Consider the following 17,310-nt stretch of genomic DNA (forward strand, 5'->3'; position numbering starts at 1 on the left):
CGTGCCGGAGCCGGCGGCGGGCGCTGTCCGGAGTGCACGGAGCCGGGCGGGGGGTCCGCGCCGTGCCGGAGGCGGTCGGGCGGCGGGCGCGGCCCCGAAGCCCGCAGCACGGTGCGGGGGGGGGCAGCGCCGCGGCGGAGGCGGCGGGCGGCGGGCGCTGTCCCCCGAGGCCGCAGGCCGGGCGTGGGGTGGGGCCGCGCCGTGCCGGAAGACTGCGGCGTTGCGGGGAGGCGCGCCGGAGTGGCACGGAGCAGGCGCTGGGGGCTCGGCGGGGACTGCTGGCTGCGCCGGTCGTGGGGGTGGGGCGGAAACGGAAAGCGGCGTCCCGCGGGGGTCAGGCAGCAGTGGAGCGGCTGCCTCCCGGGGCATTGCCGGGAGCTGTAGTTTTCGCGGACTCGGCGGCCGGGCAGCAGCGTGGCTCTCGGGCGCGGCGTAGTCCTCGCTGCCGCCGCCGCGGCCCCCGGAGTCCGACCGGCTCAGACTCAGGAGCGTCGCCGGTTTCGCGTGGTTTTCCGCGGCCTTCCCGCTGCGCCCGCTCCCCGACCAGCCGTGCGGACGCGCCTTCCGGGCGCATGCGCCGTCCTGCGCGTGGGGCAGCCCGGCGTTTCAGCGCGCCGGCCTGCGGGCCCCTCCGGCGGCATGCGCGGTCCCCGGGAGCCGCGTGGCGGTGCGCAGGGCGCGGGTCTCGGCGGCAGCGGGCGAGCGCCGGGACCGCGGGTGAGGCGAGCGATCTCCTCCGGCGGGGGCGAGGGGTGCCTCCTGCCCGCTGGCCGCCCGGGGCTGCCGGGCCGGGAAGCTGCGAAGCGGCCGCCGCGGCAGGCTCCCGGTCCGCCGGAGGCGAGCCGGGCCAGGGCGCGCCGGGGAGTTCCCCGAGAGCCGCCGGTAGAAGGGAAGAGGGGATGGAGGCGCGCCCCCCCAGGCGCGGCCAGCGGGCGCCTCCCCGAGTCGCCAGAGCTCCCCCGGCCCCGCTCGGCCCGTGCGGCTGCCCCCAGCTCCAGCCCCTCCCCTGGAGCCTGTGCTGTGGCCGCAGGCAGCCCCCGAGCCCTGTCGTGAGGGCAGCAAGCTGGCCCTCAGTGCATCTCCAGAAGCCTCTGCAGAAGGAGGGGCTCTGGCCAGGGGCGATCTGCGGTAATGAGTCGATGCTTCTCTTTCGCAGAGGCTGCGCTGAGGGCATGGTTGTCTCTTCCTCCCTTGGGGATGCCGTTGACTGCAGCAGCCTCAGGCTTGCGTGGGCTGTCTCTGCCTGGCCTCCCTCTCCTCGCGGCGCGGGAGCGCAGAGGGACAGGCGGAGCGCTTACTGGCTGTGGGCAGGAGCTGCTGAAGCTGGAGAGGCCACAGAATGGTAAAGCTGCTGAAGAATAAAATAAAGAGGATCCAGCCAGCAGCTGCAGACAGGAGATAGCCTGCCTCTCCAGGTGAGTATGGATCCTTCTTAGTGTAGTACTCGGCAGATTCAGTCACCAATGTGCATGGCAGGGTCTGTACGCCTAACCAAAAGCACAGTACAGCCATGTAGTGTGTGTGCATGTGAGGCTGTGTTTCTAGGAAGCCTCATATTGTAAGAGCTGTAAGACACCAATCTGTTCTCTTGGGTGGATGATAGTCAAGTGACTGCAGCTACAGAGGAGGAAAGGAGAGGGAGAGAGAGACAGACATGTCTGAACTGTCAAATTCTCCCAGCAGCTCCAAGAGCGGGAGGTACAGTGAGTCCTGGACCCCTGGGGCTGTCACCCCTCTTCTGCATCCCAGTCCCTCCCTGCCCCCACCTTCTCTTTCTCTCCCTGCTTTAATTTTTTTGTTTTTTCTTCTTGCACCTCTCCCTCTCTTGTTCTCCAAGTCCCCCTCTTTCTCTCTTGTTCTGCCTCTGTTTTCTTTTTCTCTCTGCAATTCTGTCCTGTCCCATCCCTCTTTTTTATCCTCTGTCTCTGCCCTGCAGCCCATCACTACTTTGTCTTTCTCCATCTATCTGTCTTCTTATCCCAATCTTGTTAATTCCTCCCTGTCTGCCCTTTAGCCCTTCACAATTCCTGCCGCTCTCACCTGTCTGACGCTGGGTCTCTATTTTTAAATTCCTTTCTCTGCCCTGTATTCTAGATACACTTTTACTTTCTTAGATTCTCTTGTTTCAGGTCCCTGTCCCTATTTTAACTTCTTCCCTCACTGTCCCATAGCCCATTTTTGTCTTTATCATTCTCTCCCTGTCTGGCTCCCTGTCCCTATTCTTTATTTCCCCTCTCTCTCCCCCCTTTAGATGATCAATGTTTTTGATATTTCTCAGTCTCTCTCATCCACCTCACTGTCCCCTTTTTTAATTCTTCCTTCTGCCCTGTGGCTCATCACTAATCTTTGTTTTTCTCCATCTCTCTTTCTGATACCCTCTCCCTTTTTATTAGTTTCTTCTCTCTGTCCTGTAGCCCATTGCTATTTCCCCCCCACCCTGCCTCTCTCTGTATCCCTTTCCCTACTTTTCAATCCCCCCTCTCTGCCCTGTAGCCGATCACTGTTGTAGTGAGTTTGTGTGGCAAGCTGGGGCAGGGGAGTGGGCAGGGGCTGCAGGGGTGGGTTCTGTGAGAAGACACCAGGACTTGCCCCCATGTTGGGCACAGCCAGTTCCAGCTCCAACATGGAGCTGCTACTGGTCAAAGCTGAGCCAACCAGCAATGCTGGTAGCACCTCTGTGATATTTAAGAAGGGCTAAAAAAATGCTGTGCAGAAGCTGTCAGTCCTGCAGACACCAAGGTCAGTGGAGAAGGAAAAGGAGGAGGTGATCCAGGTCCTAAAGCAGATTCCCCTGCAGCCTGCAGTGAAGACCATGGTGACACAGGCTGTCCCCCTGCAGCCCACGGAGGTCCATGGTGGAGCAGATATGCACCCTGCAGCCGATGGAGGACCCCTCACCAGAGCAGGCGGATGCACCCGAAGGAGGCTGTGATGCTGTGGAGAGGAGCCCACACTGGAGCAGGTTTTCTGGCAGGACCTGCGGCCCCATGGGAGTGGCACCACACTGGAACAGAAGAGTATGAAGGAGGAAGGAGCAGCAGAGACAACTTGTGATGAACTGACTGCAACCCTGCTGCTCCCTCTACCCCTGTGCTGCTCAGCAGGAGGGGGTAGAAAAGTCAGGAGTGAAGATGAGCCCAGGAAAAAAAGAGAGGGGTGGGGGGAAGGTGTTTTTCAGATTTGTTTGCATTTCTCATTATCATACTCTGATTTTGACTGACAATAAATTAATTCCCCCAAGTCGAGTCTGTTTTGCCTGTGACAGTAATTGGTGAGTGATCTCTTTGTCCTTATCTTGACCCACAAGCTTTTTTGTTGTATTTTCTACCCTCCTGTCTTGTTGAGGAGGGGGGAATGATAGAGTGGCTTGGTGGACACTCATCAGCCAGCCAAGGTCAACCCACCACGGTTTCCTTCTATCAGGCTCCCTGTCCCTATTTTTAAAATCTTGCCTATGTTTCTTTTATGTTGTCACTTTTGAAACTTTCTACCTCTCCATCCCTATTTAAATACTGGCATGTTTCTTAAACCCAGTTGCTTTTTAAATTTTCTTGCTACTTTTCCCTCTCTTTGTCTCCCTGACCTTATTTTAATTTCTCGCCTGTGTTTCTTGTACCCTGTTGCTTTTCAGATTTCGTTCTTACGTCTCCCTCTATGCAGCTCCATGTACCTACTTTTTGATTCTTGTACCCTGTTGCTTTCAAAATTTTCTTTCTATGTTTCCTTCTATCCATCTCCCTGTCTCTAGTTCTTAACTCTTCCCTCTCTGTCCTGTACCCTGTCACTTCTTAGATTTTCTTTCTACGTCTCCCTCTTTTTATCTCCCTGTGCCTATTTGTTAGTTCTTGCCTATGTTTCTTTTATGCTGTTGCTTTTTAAAATTTTTCTCTCTACCTGGCTCCCTGTTTCTGTTTTCTAGTTCTTGCTGTTTCTTCTCCCGTATCACTTGAGAATGTTTCCCTGTCCCTTGTCCTGTCTTTATCTTCTTGTCCTGCTAGTCCCTTCCCCTTCTTTCCCCTGCTTCCTATTATTTATTCCTCCATCTCCATCCCTGTTTTTCTCCTCAGTCTCTCTGCTCTTTTCTCTCTACACCGTTTTCCTGCTTCTTGTCCCTCTCTGGTTCCCAGCATCCAATTTCCTGGCTCCCTGTCTTGCACATCTGTGTCCCTCTGTCCTTCCTCCTGCTTTTCTCTTCCCTTTTATCCCCCCATCCTGCTGCCTTTGGGCACTGAGCCTTGTAGCCAACTCATTGCCAGGATTTCTTATATGCATTAATAAATAAATTTTTCCTGCCTCCTCTGTGTCCCTGGATGTGGGTAGGTGCAGGGGCAGGGATGATGTGCTGTGGGGCTTTGGCAATGGCCCCTGTTCCTGATGGGCTCCAGCTGGGGCTGGGATGGCTCAAGCTGGGGCTGGGATGGTCCCAGGTGTGGCCCGTGAGGCTGAGGATGGGGCTGGCCCTGCTGTGTGAAGGGGCTCCAGCTGTAAAGGGGGCTGCCTGGGCAGGGGAACTGGCTGAGGAGGGAGTGCCAGGGGGTCTGGCTGGTAGGTGCCTGCAGTGAGGAATGGCCAGTCCCTGTGGCAAGGAAGGATCCCTCTGAGCTGTCCCTGGCCTCTGTTGGCTACATGTGTGAGCTGCCATGTATCGAGGAAGCCTTGTGGATGAGGAGCATTGAGGTGTCCACTGCGTGCTGCCGAGTGGGTGAGGGTCAGGCAGCCGGCACTGGGGAGGAGGAAGGGGCAGAGGCGGAGAGAGGAGCATCGGGGTGGTGAAGGTCTCCTGCCAGGACCAGGAGCTGTGGTGAGTTGCACGATCCTCTCCTCTACATCCTGGCCCACCTCTGCCTCCCTTCCTCTGTCTCCCTCTCTGCCTGCCCACCTATGTGTATGGCTCCTCAAAACTTGTTATTCTTCTGTCAACTCTGCCCAGTACCCTGTTGCCTTTTAAATTTTTAATATGCCTCTCTCTAACCAGCTTCTTCTCCCTGTTTTTTATTTTTTTCTGCACTGCCTTGTACCCCATTACTTTTAAAATTTAATTTCTATGTCTTCCCCTCTCTGTCTCCCTGACCCTATATTTTAATTCCTGTCTGTTGTGTACCCTATTGCTTTGAAAATTTGCTTTCTATGTCTACTTTTATCCAGTTCACTGTGTTTATTTTTTTTTTTTTTTTCCTCTCTGTCCTGTGCCCCTGTGTCACTTTTAAATTTCCTTTATATTTCTCAGTTCACTGTGGCTATTTTTTAAATTTTTTTCTGTCCTGTACCCAATCACTTCTTAAATTTTCTTTCTATGTGTACTTGTATTGAGCTGTGTATCACTGTTTTTTAATTCTTTCCTCACTATTGTGTACCCTGTTGCTTTTTACTTTTTCTTTCTATGTCTACTTTAACCTATTCACTGTCTTTAAGTTATTCCTGTCTGTTATGTAGCCCATCACCTTTTAAATTTTCTTCCTATGTCTGTTTGTTTAGTTAGCTGTCCCCATTTTTTTAATTCTTTTGTCTCTGTCACGTACCCTGTTGTGCTGGTTTTGGCTGGAATTGAGTTAATTTTCTTCCGAGTAGCTATTATGGGGCTGCGTTTTGGATTTGTGCTGAAAACAGTGTTGATAACACAGGGATGTTTTTGTTAGTGCTGAGCAGTGCTTGCACAGAGTCAGGGGCTGTTCTGCTTCTCGCCCTGCCCCACCAGCGAGCAGGCTGGGGCTGAACAAGGAGCTGGGAGGGGACACAGCTGGGACAGCTGACCCCAGCTGACCCAAGGGCTGTTCCAGACCATATGATGTCATGCTCAGCATATAACGCTGGGGGAAGGAGAAGGAAGGGGGGACATTCAGAGCGATGGCATTTGTCTTCCCACATAACCGTTACACATGATGGAGCCCTCCTTTCCTGGAGATGGCTGAACACCTGCCTGCTGATGGGAAGTGGGGAATGAATTCCCTGTCTTGCTTTACTTGTGTGCGTGGCTTCTGCTTTACCTATTAAACTGTCTTTATCTCAACCTGTGAGTTTTACTTTTTTTCTGATTTTTCTCCCCCATCCCGCTGCAAGGGGGCAGTGAGCAAGTGGCTGGGTGGTGCTTAGTTGCCAGCTGGGGTTAAACCATGACACCTGTCACTTTTTTCCAATTTGCTTTCTATGCCTACTTTAACCTATTCACTGTCTTTGTTTTTAATTTTATCCTCTGTCCTGTATCATCTCACTTTTAACATTTTCTTTCTGTGTCTGTTTATTTGTTTGCTGTCCCTATTTTTTAATTCTTTCCTGTATTTCCAGTAAGCAGTTGCTTTTTAAATTTTCTTTCTATGGCTAGTTTTATACAGTTCACTGTCTATATATTTTTTTTTTTATCTCTGCACCCCATTGTTTTTTAAATTTTCCTTCCATATCTCTATTTATCTATTTTTCTCTCCCTATTTTTAAATTTTTTTTCCTGTCCTTTATGCCATCATTTTAAAAATTTTCCTTCTGTGTCTACTTTTATCAAGCAGTGTATCACAGCTTTTTGATTCTTTCCTGGCTGTTGTGTACCCTGCCACTTCTTACATTTTCTTTCTCTGTGTCTCTCTATTATTCACCCTATCCTTATTTTTTTTTCCTAGCCTTTCTTTAATGCTGTCACTGTTAAAATTTTCTTTCTGTGTCACCTTTTATCCAGTTCACTTTGTTTTTTTAATTTTTCCTGTCTTGCACTCCATCACTTTTAAATTTCCTTTCTATTTCTCTATTTAGTTTGCTGTCACTATTGTTTAATACTTTCTTGTCTGTCCTGTAGCCTGTTGCTTTTTAGATTTCGTTTCTACATCTTCATTTCTTTAGTTTGCTGTCCCTATTTTTCATTCTTTTCCATTTTTCCTTATTCCTGTCACTTTTTAAAATTTTCTATCTCTGTTAACCAGTTCTGTCCCTGTTTTTTAATTCTTTCCTGTCCTGTACCCCATCACTTTTTAAAATTTTCCTTCTATGTCTACTTGTATGATGCTGCATATTACTGTTTTTTAATTCTTTCCTGTCTGTCCTATACCACATCACTTGTAAAATTTACTTTCTATGTATCTCTCTGTTTTTCAGCCTATCAATATTTTTAATTTTTTCCTTTGTCTTACACTCCATTGCTTTTAAAATTTCTTTTCTATGTCTCTGTTTTAGTTCACTGTCCCTATTTTTTTTCCTTTATTTCCTTAATGCTGTGCTTTTAATATGGTCTTTCTATGTCGTCTTTTATCCAGTAACCGTTTCTATTTTTTAATTCTTTCCTGTCTGTCATGAACTGCATTGCTTTTAAAATTTTCTATGTATACTTTTATGTAGTTCACTGTCCCTATTTTTTAATTTTTTCTTTCATAATTCTTTTACTTTTCAAATCTTTTTTTCGAGGTGTACTTTTATCTTGTTTTCTGTCCCTATTTTTAATTTTTCCTGTTTACTGTATCTTGTCGCTTTTAAAATTTCCGTTCTATGTCTACTTTTATCAAGATGTCACTCCCTTTTTTAAATTTTCCTCTGTCCTGTACCCCATCTCTTTTAAATTTTCTTTCCTCGTCTATTTTTAGCCAGTTTGCTGTCTTTATTTTTTAATCCATTCTAGTATGTCCCGTACCCAGTTGCTTTTAAAATTTTCTTTCTATGTCTTCATCTGTCACGTCTCAGTTTCTCAGAATGACAACTCGGGTTTGCCGATTCCCAGGTCAGGATTAAAGTGAAACAACACCAGGGATCCTTTAACTCACAAAACTCAACTTTATTAGCTCACCACAAAAATTGGCATGAAACTACATCAGTAAACTGTGTAACCTGTGCTAACCCTACATCACCAAACATATACTACAGGCCTTGCTTATTTTTGGATCAGTTCAGGGAACACAAGGAGAGCCCTCCAGCTGAGTCACGAGGTTCAGAGCAGACCCCTTGGCTTTCTAGTCTCCTTCTCACAGAGGAGCCTAGGGGCAGCTGGATTCACTCCTAGTCCCAAACTTGGTCAATGGTTTATGTTTACAGGGACAAGATGTAGGGATTACAGAAAAGGAAAAAGAAAGAGAGAAACAAGACAGAGAGAGAAGAGAGAGATTTCACCAGTCCTGGGTCCAGCATTGGTTCAGTCAGCTGAGGGGTCCAGTCCCTGTGGGCTTGCACACCTGGGGCTTCAGTTTGTGTCCTTTTATTGTCCTTGCCCCTCCTTTGGGCAGGCACTCGAATTTATTAGGTTAATTAGGTGTCATGAGCAGCAGTGTGTGAGTCTTTGGGACTTGGGGGTCCTTTGGGGGGTAACTTCCCCTTCCCTGCAGACATGATCTTTTTGTCCTGCATGGTGAGCTGTCCTGCTTGGCATGTCAGAACGGCATGGTGAATTGCCCTGCTCGGCATATCAGAACAGCATTATCAGAACAGGGAGCTGTGCACCCTCTGGCATGCTCTCCCTCTCCTGTTGCTGATGGGTGCTGATCTGCTTCTTTTCACCTGTGGTTCCTTGCTATGCAGGGTTCCTTGTTATGCAGAGTTTGTTAAGCAGAACTTGCCCCACCATGATGTTTGAGACACTAACTCTTTCAGCCTCTCACACCGTCTATTTAGGGGTTTTTGCTATTTTAAAATTTTTTCCTCTCTTAATGCCTTCACTTTTGAATTTTGTTTCTTTGTTCACTTTTATGTATTTTTCTGTTTCTATTGTTTCCTTTTTTCCTATCTGTTCTCTACGTTATGACTTTTAAAATTTTCTATGTCTACTTTTATCAAGATGTCTAACCCTATTTTTTTATTTCCTGTGTCCTGTTGCTTTTATTTTTTAATCTACTTTTATCCAGTTCACTGTCTTTATATTTTATTCTAGTCTGTGCTATGTAATTTAAAAATGCTGTCACTTTTTAAATTTTGTTTATTTAGTTTGATGTTCCTGGGTTTTATTTTTTTCCTTTATTTTCTTAATCTTGTTGCTTTTTAATTTTTTTTTCCTACATCTGCTTTTATCTACCTCCTGTCCCTACTTTTTAATTCTTTCTTGTCTGTTGTTGTCCTGATTTTGGCTGGGATAGAGTTAATTTTCTTTCTAGTAGCTGGTATAGTGTTATGTTTTGGATTTAGTATGAGAAGAATGTTGATAACACACTGGTGTTTTCAGTTGTTGCTAAGTAGTACTTAAAACAAGTCAAGTATTTTTCAGCTTCTCATGCCCAGCCAGCAAGAAGGCTGGAGGGGCACAAGAAGTTGGGAGGGGACACAGCCAGGACAGCTGACCTAAACTGGCCAAAGGGATATTCCATACCTTATGATGTCATGCACAGTATATAAACTGGGGGGAGTTGGCTGGGGGTGGGGAGCAGGGGGTGCTGATCACTGCTTGGGAACTAACTGGGCATCGGTAGGTGAGCGGTGAGCAATTGCATTGCACATCACTTGTTTTGTATATTATCTCCAAGTTTTATGTTTTGTATATTATTATCTCCAATTATTTTATTATTATCTTTATTTCTGTCCTATTAAACTGTCTTTATATCAACCCACAAGTTTTACTTTTTTTTTTTTCCCCCCTAGATTCTCTCCCCTAACCCACTGGGTGGTGGTGGGAGTGAGCAAGCAGCTGCTTACTTGCTGGCTGGGGTTAAACCACAACAGTAGGGTAGGTTGTCAGTTTTAGAATTTTCTTTATGTCTCCACTTACTTAGTTTGTTGTCCCTATTTTTAATTTTTTTTCCTCCTTTAATGCCTTCCTTCTTGAATTTCTTTTCTATGTCTACTTTTATCTAGTTTTCTGTCCCTATTTTTAAATTTTTCTCCTGTGCCTTGTACCCTTTTGGTTTTTAAAAATTTTCTTTCTATGTCTACTTTTATTTTTGGGGGGACTCTTTTCTTGGTTCATCCTCAGGCTTTAGAAGGTCTCCTCAGCACGCTTTTATCTCTGGGGTGTAATTTGCACACCTCTTGGTTTGTCAGAACATTGCCTCTTCCTCAGAGCAGTCTTTTTGTCCTCTCTTCCATCTCGCTTGCCTCCAGTGGGTCAGTCTCCCTCATGATACCCGAGTATCTTTGTGCCCTTGAGTCGCCTTCTGTGTCTCTGTCTACCTCAGCACCCCACTATTTCTGTCACAATGCTTCCTGTGAGCATCCTTCTGTTCCATCACTATCCTTGAGTTCTGTAGCAGGCTTTGTTTCTTTCTTATTCAGAGACAACTCTTCTGAGGCTTTCATTGTGCCCCAGAGCACTCTTACCTTATTCACTGCTATCTTGGATGTCTCCATTCAGTCGCTCATCCCCTGAGGACATCTGTACATTGCTGGGACACCTTCTTGAGTTTTGCATTTTGTCCCAGAGCTGCCTTCTGTCTTTCACTCTCAGCACCCTTCTACTCCCATCATCATGCCTCCTGAGGCCATCCTTGTGCCCCACAGCCCTCTTTTGGCTCTCTTGTGCACTTTGCACCCTTCTCCCTCCCTGAGAACCTTTCCTGATGCCATCTTTCATCTCCAGAATGCTCATGTTGTCCTCTAGGCTAGCTAGGATACCTCCGTTCAGTCCCTAGTCCCCTGAGGACGTCTGTAGTCTGTTCAAATCCCTCTGGACTTCTTCATCATGGCCTTGAGCCTTCTTTTGCCTGTCCCTCTCAGAAGCCCTCTGCTACTGTCACAATGTCTCCCAAGGTCTTAGATTTTCCCTGCAGCACACTTTTAGCTCTGTAAGCCCCCTTTGGACTTATTTTGTTGCAATTGCACCTCTCTGATACTGAAAAGCTGGTCGAAGAAACTCTCTAAGACTTGTTTTGGAGTTTTAGAAAGCAGGCATTCTTCATTGCAGCGCTGGATGCACGGGGGATAGTTCCACCTAGCGTGCATACCACAGCTTTAGCACAAACAGGTTATATAGAATAACTAATTGCATATTAATCAGATTTAGTATACATATACATAAAAATGATTATAACTGATTATCATAGTACTGCCTACATCCGATCATGCGCAATGAAGGATCCATTTGAGGCAAAGGGCTGCTTTTACGACCACCGACCCATTTGAAGTTCTTGTTGGCTGTCCTCAAAGTCTTTATTCTTGTCCTCGTTCTTTGATCTTGAAGCTTAACGCAGTTTCAATCGCATGTGGTCAGTTTCAACATTGTTCTCATCTAGCGTACAGGAACATCTAGTCATAAGAGCAAAGAACTGCAAAACTTATGAATAATTACTAGTTAATCACTTGACTACAGTTTTGTAATTATGTCCCCAGCTACCCTTTGTCTACTGTTTCAACCATAATGTTAATGTATGATCATTTATCAAATCTCACTTATACAGTTATCTAGCAGCAAACCAGTTTTCATCCGTCTACCTTCTAAAGGATGTGTTGTATTGTGAGCTGACCTGTTTAGCTTGAGTCCTAATTAGGGCACCTGCTAGCCTCTCCCTTTGCTGGAATTCCTCTACTCATTTGGTGTTATTTTTTTAATATGCTGAAATACAATTTGTGATTTTAATTTTTCAGATGTGTTGTCGTAAGGGTGTGGTGATGCTCAGCAGATGCCCCATCCTGTGGGAAGCACCCCCTCCATGGGGCAGGCAGTGTGGATTATCTGGTGTTGGGTCAAGAACCCAGAGTGGAATTGCTGTTGCAGATTATCCCAGACGAGTCTACCTACTGTGGATTACCTGGGTGGACCCCCTGGTGAAGGTAAACCTCATGCATGCCCCCCCCCAGCCTGTGCATGTTCTTGTGCACATATCTTACCACCCCAAACTATCCATCTAACCCACCTTCCATGCGAGTTTTTTCCCATGCCGATCGGTGGGGGCGTCACCCCCTTCCCCCCACCGGCCATGTATCCCTGAAGTTCCATGTTTTCTTGGTGTCATTTGTGGCTGCTGCCGCCGTGTAAACCGTGGGGGGGCATGGCTTCTGCTGACCCTTTTCTGTGTGACTGCAGGGGGTGTCATTGCCCCCCCCCGGCCTGTGCTGGTGAGGCATGGCTGCTGCCCGGTCCCCCCCGTGTATTGCCATGGTTTTTTGGTGTCTTTTGCGCTTTGGGACTCTTGTACCTCTGTTAAGGGAGTCAGTTGGAGACACGCTTAGGGTGACTCTGAATCATTGGCTATTCACAGTAAATAATTTATTTTGCAACCAGATATATTTTGGAGATGGAATTCTTAAGGGATCTAATTCTGCTTTTTGATTCATTCCTATCCAGAAGGTAGTTCTGGTAGAAGTTAGGTGGTATGCAGTGTCTTGCTAGAAATGAAGCATAACCCCAGAGCATTTTGGCTTTTTTATAGGAAACTAAAGCACATCAATTTTGATAACAACATCGTCATTGCATTTAATGAGCTAGTTTCTTACATAGTTTAGAAGGACATCTATCATTTTCTATCTACACCCCAGAAAAATTAAGCTTAATTACCTACCTGGTCACATTGCTGATGCAATAGGTGTAGCTGTAGTACAGGAGCAAGTAGTGTCATTTCTTGGAGGGATTACTTTATCTGCTCAAGGCTTTGCTTGCAGTAAATTTAAGGCAGGTGAGAACAGTGCTGCTGCTCCTCCAGCTGACTTTATAACTTTGCCCTTCCCCTTTCCCAGGTGATTGTGCTAAGGGTGGTGGGCGGAGGCTCGGGGTATTTGAGCCACAGCCTCTGCTGAGGAAGCTCATTGTGCTCCTGGGTTTCTCTGGTGTTGGTGGTCAGCTCTTCCTTGAGTCCTTTGCAGCTTTTGAGCTGGCTCAGTGCTTTGGGAAGAGGTGTCTGCCTGAGGTAAGAGCTTCAGGACCAGTCAAGGTTCAGCAGCATGTGTAGTAGAAAGTAACACTTGTATGCAGCTTTTTTTTTTTTTTTTCTTTCTTTTTTTCAGGTCAGTAATTTTGTTTTGAGTGTTCAGGGGTAGAAAGATGGTTTAATAGTATGTTTTTGGTGTGTTGTTTTTTTTTTTTTATTCTTCATGCATTCTGTTTTCCTGGAATTCCTGATTTTATTGAAAACAGAACCTTGTTTTTTTCACCAGTTCTGCTGTATGCTGTGTAAGTTGCTGATACCTCTCTTAACAGGACTGATGGTGACATTGTTTAGCAGGGGTTAGGGTGAGTGTCTTGTATGCATCTGTATATGGAGTTTTAGTATTTCTGAAGAAAGCAGAAGGGCTATGAGGCACAGTGCCTTTCAGGGTCTGGGATGCCTCATCGCCTTTCCTTCATTGCCCACAGAATGCCATGTTGTCCCTAGAACCTTTGCAGCTTGTGGCAGCCCCTTGTAGATTACAAACCTTAGGACTTAACTTCATTTTGTGGGCATGTGGCAGAGCTCAGAGTCTCTGGGGAGTTGTAGGTTAGGAGGTGCCCCCAGAATTTGGGATGTGGCTCAGAAGAGCGGCTCCTGAGGAGTAGCCACTGAAGGGGGTTGAGGGGTGCAAATTGAGGGCAGGAGGTGTCAGGAAGCAGCGGGGTTCCTTTCCTGACAGTTGAGGAGAAGAAAAGGGGTTTTCTAAAGTTTTGGGACTGGTGGGGAAAGGGAGGAGGGTTCACCAGGCTTTCTCAGATGAGTTTTGCAGTTGGATTTGGATGTCATGGAATCATAGAATGGTTTGGGTTGGAAGGGACCATAAAGATCCTCTGGTTCCAACCCCCCCCCCCCCCCCCCCCAACAATGGGTAGGGACACCTTCCGCGAGACCAGGTTGCTCAAAGGCCCATCTGACCTGGCCTTGAATGCTTCCAGGGAGGGAGGATCCGCAGGTTCTCTGGGCAACCCGTTCCAGTGCCTCGCCACCCATAGTGAGAAACTTCTTCCTAACGCCTAAACTAAGTGTACCCTCTTTAGGAGTAAAGCCTTTACCACCTTGTCCTATTGATGTACACCCTCGTAAAAAGTCCCTCTGCAGGTTTCTTATAGGCACCCTTTACATACTGTGAAGTCTGCTATAAGGTCTCCTACAAAGCTGCATGCCGACAAGCGGTCCGAGAAGGTGAGGCGGTCGTTGACTGGGTCGGTGTTGAATAGCGAAGTATTACGTGGCTGCTTGGTTAAGCTTTTCCCTTTTGTTTTGGAGGTGCTGTGCGGGCCACCTTTGGAGCGGGATGAGCGTTTGAGGTGAGCTGTGGGTTAGCGAGGAGGAGCGTGGGGCTGGTGACTCTTCACGTTTGTGTCTCTCTGTATCTTCGGTACCACGAGTGACGACGGCTGCAGCGTCCGACTCCTCAATGAGCATGTAGGCGTAATGCGGTGGCGCTTGTGAGGAGTGGGGGAGTTGGGGAAGTAGTTGGCGTTGGCCAACGGGATGCTTACTCCCTTTTCTGGTTTGGTTTGGGCTTTTTTTGTTTTCTTTTGTTTTGTTTTTTCCTGCAGATGACAAAGAGGAGCCTGGCAACTGCAGGAATATCCCAGTCAGCCCGTGTGACTTTTCTGGATGATGGATTCAGCCCCTCGGCCCTCTGAAAGCTAAGTTGAGGGACCAGGGCTGGGGAGAGGCTGGGAGGAAGGGAGGAAGCTGGGAATTGCAGGGAGGTGTTTTAAAGTTAGCGCAGGAGAGAGGGCTGTCCAGGAGCAGTCCCCTTTGGGCAGGCGAAGGGAGCGGGTTGCTTTTCAGCATGAGACCTGCGTGGGCAGGGCAGTTCCAGCCTGTGTCTGTGGTGGTGTGTAGTTTGTGTAGTCTGTCTTCTGTGCCTTAGACCTTCCTTGGCTCTCAATGCCATCATCAGTCTTTGCGCCCAGGGAGAGTGGCATGCGCTTCAGGAACTGTCCCTAGGGTCTTGAATGCCCTTACTCATCAGCACCGTGCCAATCAGGTGCCTCTTTCCTTGCGCTCGGAGCTCTAAAGCGTGGATGGGTGTCAGAAGGTTCCCGCTGGTTCTCTTTTGCGGCACTTTTCCGGGCTGCTTTGGCAGCTCCGCTCTCTAGCGCTGTGTTGTCTTGGAATGGGAGTTCTTCCCAGCATCTTGATGTTCCTAGGTCTTGATGACAGGCTTCTTAGGCATCCATCATCTTGGTTTTGACAGTACCATCTTGTAATGGGCCGTTACTTGTGCCTCTTCTTCTTTGGGGCTGTTGTAGAGCCTCCTCGCTTCGTGGTTTTGGATGCTGTAGGTCATCTTGCTGGATGGCAACTCCCGTCCGGGAGTCATTCTTCTTGCTGAGAGTTTTCTCTCTCTTTGAATCACCTTGTTGGTAGTGTTCTGTGTTGTGTGTGTTTGTGCACGGGTGTGTTTGGCTTGGAGCTGCTCTGCCCGGGGATGTAGAGTCAGGGGTAGGTGGAACAGCAATAAGAGTCTGTGGGTGAAATGTTGATTTGCCTTAATTGTTTAGGCGAGGGTTGTACAGTAATCTTGGCTCTAGTAGCTGTCAGCGGGCTTTGTGGACAGCTGTGCCGATAGTGTTTTACGGAGATAATTGGAGCCATGTGGCATGGGCTGTTGAGGGGTAATGAAGCAGATCTGAGTCTCTAAGGCGTTAAGTCTTGCATGTGATGGGCTTAAAGTTTGGCCCTTTTTTTTTTTCCCTCTAAGATGGCAGGCTGTAGTTGGACTCCAGATGGTATTCCTAGATGGAATCAAGACCTCTGGAATTGTTAAGCTCTTGCTGTGCATCTTGGTGACTTGTTCAATACGTTTTTTTTTTTTTCAGATGCAGAGGGACAAGTTGTGTGCCACAGAGCGACGGAGGAGGGGAGCTGAGCAGCGTAAGAAGGTGGGTCTGTGAGTGGAATCAGAGGGAAGATGTGGCCAGTGGCTCTATGACTAGCTGATAGGATTCTTTTTTTTTTTTCTTTTATTTTGAAGGTATGAAGCAAGGAGCGAAGCGGGCCATTGGTACTGGAGGTGACTCGGGCAAGGTGAGCTGCAACTACTGGGTTAAAGGAACTGTTTCTTTCGAGGTGTCGTATTGTTGGCAAAGTTGGAAGCATCCCTTGTTGTTTGTTTTTTGGAGGTGGAGCATGCAGCCTTGGAGGGGCGAAGTCACAGGCTGATGAGCAGTGTTAGAAGGTGAGGTGATTGTGGGCCAGGTTGGTGTTTAATATCAAAGTATTATGTAGTTGCTCAGTTAAGCTTTTGCCTTTTGTTTTGCAGGCGCTGTGCGGGCCACCTTTGGAATGGGATGAGCGTTTGAGGTGAGCTGTAGCTTAGGGAGGAGGAGTGTGGGGCCGGTGACTTCTCACGAGTGCTATGCTAATTTTGTGTGTCTTGGTGTCTTAGGTACCATGAGAGATGATGGCTGCAGGGTCTGACTCTGGAATGAGCGGGTAAGTGTAACACTGTGGTGTGTGTGATTAAGCGGGGGGTTGGGAAAGTAGTTGGTGTTGGCTGATGGGTTACTTACTGCCTCTTCTGATTTTGTTGCTTTTTTTTTGTCTTCATTGCAGATGATGAAGAGGACCCTGGCGACTGCAGGAACATCCTAGTGAGCCGGTGTGGTTTTTCTGGATGATGGATTCAGCCCCTCGGCCCTCTGAAAGCTAAGTTGAGGGACCCAGGTTGGGGAGAGGCTAGGAGGGAGAGACACTGCTGGGAGTTGCAGGGTGGGGTTCTGAAGTTATTGCAGGAGAGAGGGCTGTCCCAAAGCCATCCCCTTTGCGCAGGCAAAGGGAGCAGGTTGCTTTTCAGCACAAGACCTGTGTCTGCTGGGCAGGGCAGTTCCAGCCTGTGTCTGCGGTGGTGTGTAGTTTGTGTAGTCTGTCTTCTGTGGTTAGACCTTCCTCAGGCCTCGATGTCCTCGTCGCACTTTGTGCCGGAGAAGCACGGCATGCGCTTTGGGCGCCATCCCTAGGGTCTCGAATGCCCGTACTCATTGTCCCGGTGCCAATCAGATGCTTCTCTTCTTGCGTTTGGAGCTCTAAAGTGTGGATCGGTCTTGGCAGGTTCCGGTCGGTCCACTTTTGCGGCGTTCTTCTGGGCTGCGTCAGCAGCTCTGCTCTCTAGCCATCCGTTTTCTCGGCCTGGGACTTCTTCTCCGCATCCTGACGTCCTTAGGTCTCAATGCCAGGCTTCTGGTGCATCCATCGTCTCGGTTTTGACGGTGCCGTCTTGTAACGAGCTGTTCCATTCGACTCCTGTTCTTGGGGTCTGCCGTAGAACCTCCTGGCCTCACGGTTGCGGCCCTGTAGGTCGTCTTGCCCGACGGCGCCTCCTGTCCGGGGGTCATTCTTTTTTCTGAGAGTTTTCTCTCTCTTTGAATCACCTTGTTGGTAGCGTTCCTCGTGGCGACATCCTGTGCACAGGCGTGTTTGGCTTGGAGCTGCTCTGCCCAGGGATGTGGAGTCAGGGGTAGGTGGAACAACGATAAGAGTCTACGGGTGAAATGTTGATGTGCCTAGACCATTTAGGCGAGGGTTGTACAGTCATTTTGGC

At 48.2% G+C, this 17,310-nt stretch overlaps 2 long non-coding RNA genes across 5 annotated transcripts; one reads left to right on the forward strand and one right to left on the reverse strand.

Annotated features, from left to right (window-relative positions):
* Positions 1-639: 639 nt before the first annotated feature.
* On the forward strand, positions 640-16,655 carry LOC115339749. Of its 4 annotated transcripts, XR_003922819.2 has the most exons (8): positions 944-1,415; positions 11,473-11,658; positions 15,590-15,652; positions 15,745-15,797; positions 15,893-15,948; positions 16,033-16,073; positions 16,159-16,205; positions 16,326-16,655. It is a non-coding gene; the product is annotated as an uncharacterized LOC115339749 (long non-coding RNA). The 4 variants fall into 4 exon arrangements; XR_005932123.1 differs by lacking the exons at positions 11,473-11,658; positions 15,590-15,652; positions 15,745-15,797; ... (2 more) ...; positions 16,159-16,205; positions 16,326-16,655 and adding exons at positions 640-717; positions 2,798-3,245 and having other exon boundaries at positions 1,157-1,415; XR_005932125.1 differs by lacking the exons at positions 11,473-11,658; positions 15,590-15,652; positions 15,745-15,797; ... (2 more) ...; positions 16,159-16,205; positions 16,326-16,655 and adding exons at positions 2,798-4,316; positions 13,862-13,901 and having other exon boundaries at positions 942-1,415.
* On the reverse strand, positions 5,336-6,214 carry LOC115339750. The gene is made up of 2 exons (XR_003922820.1): positions 6,159-6,214; positions 5,336-5,394 (listed from the first exon to the last, which is right to left on the reverse strand). It is a non-coding gene; the product is annotated as an uncharacterized LOC115339750 (long non-coding RNA).
* Positions 16,656-17,310: the final 655 nt, after the last annotated feature.

Source organism: Aquila chrysaetos, chromosome 3, assembly GCF_900496995.4.
Source record: "Aquila chrysaetos chrysaetos chromosome 3, bAquChr1.4, whole genome shotgun sequence".
Lineage (NCBI taxonomy): Eukaryota > Metazoa > Chordata > Aves > Accipitriformes > Accipitridae > Aquila > Aquila chrysaetos.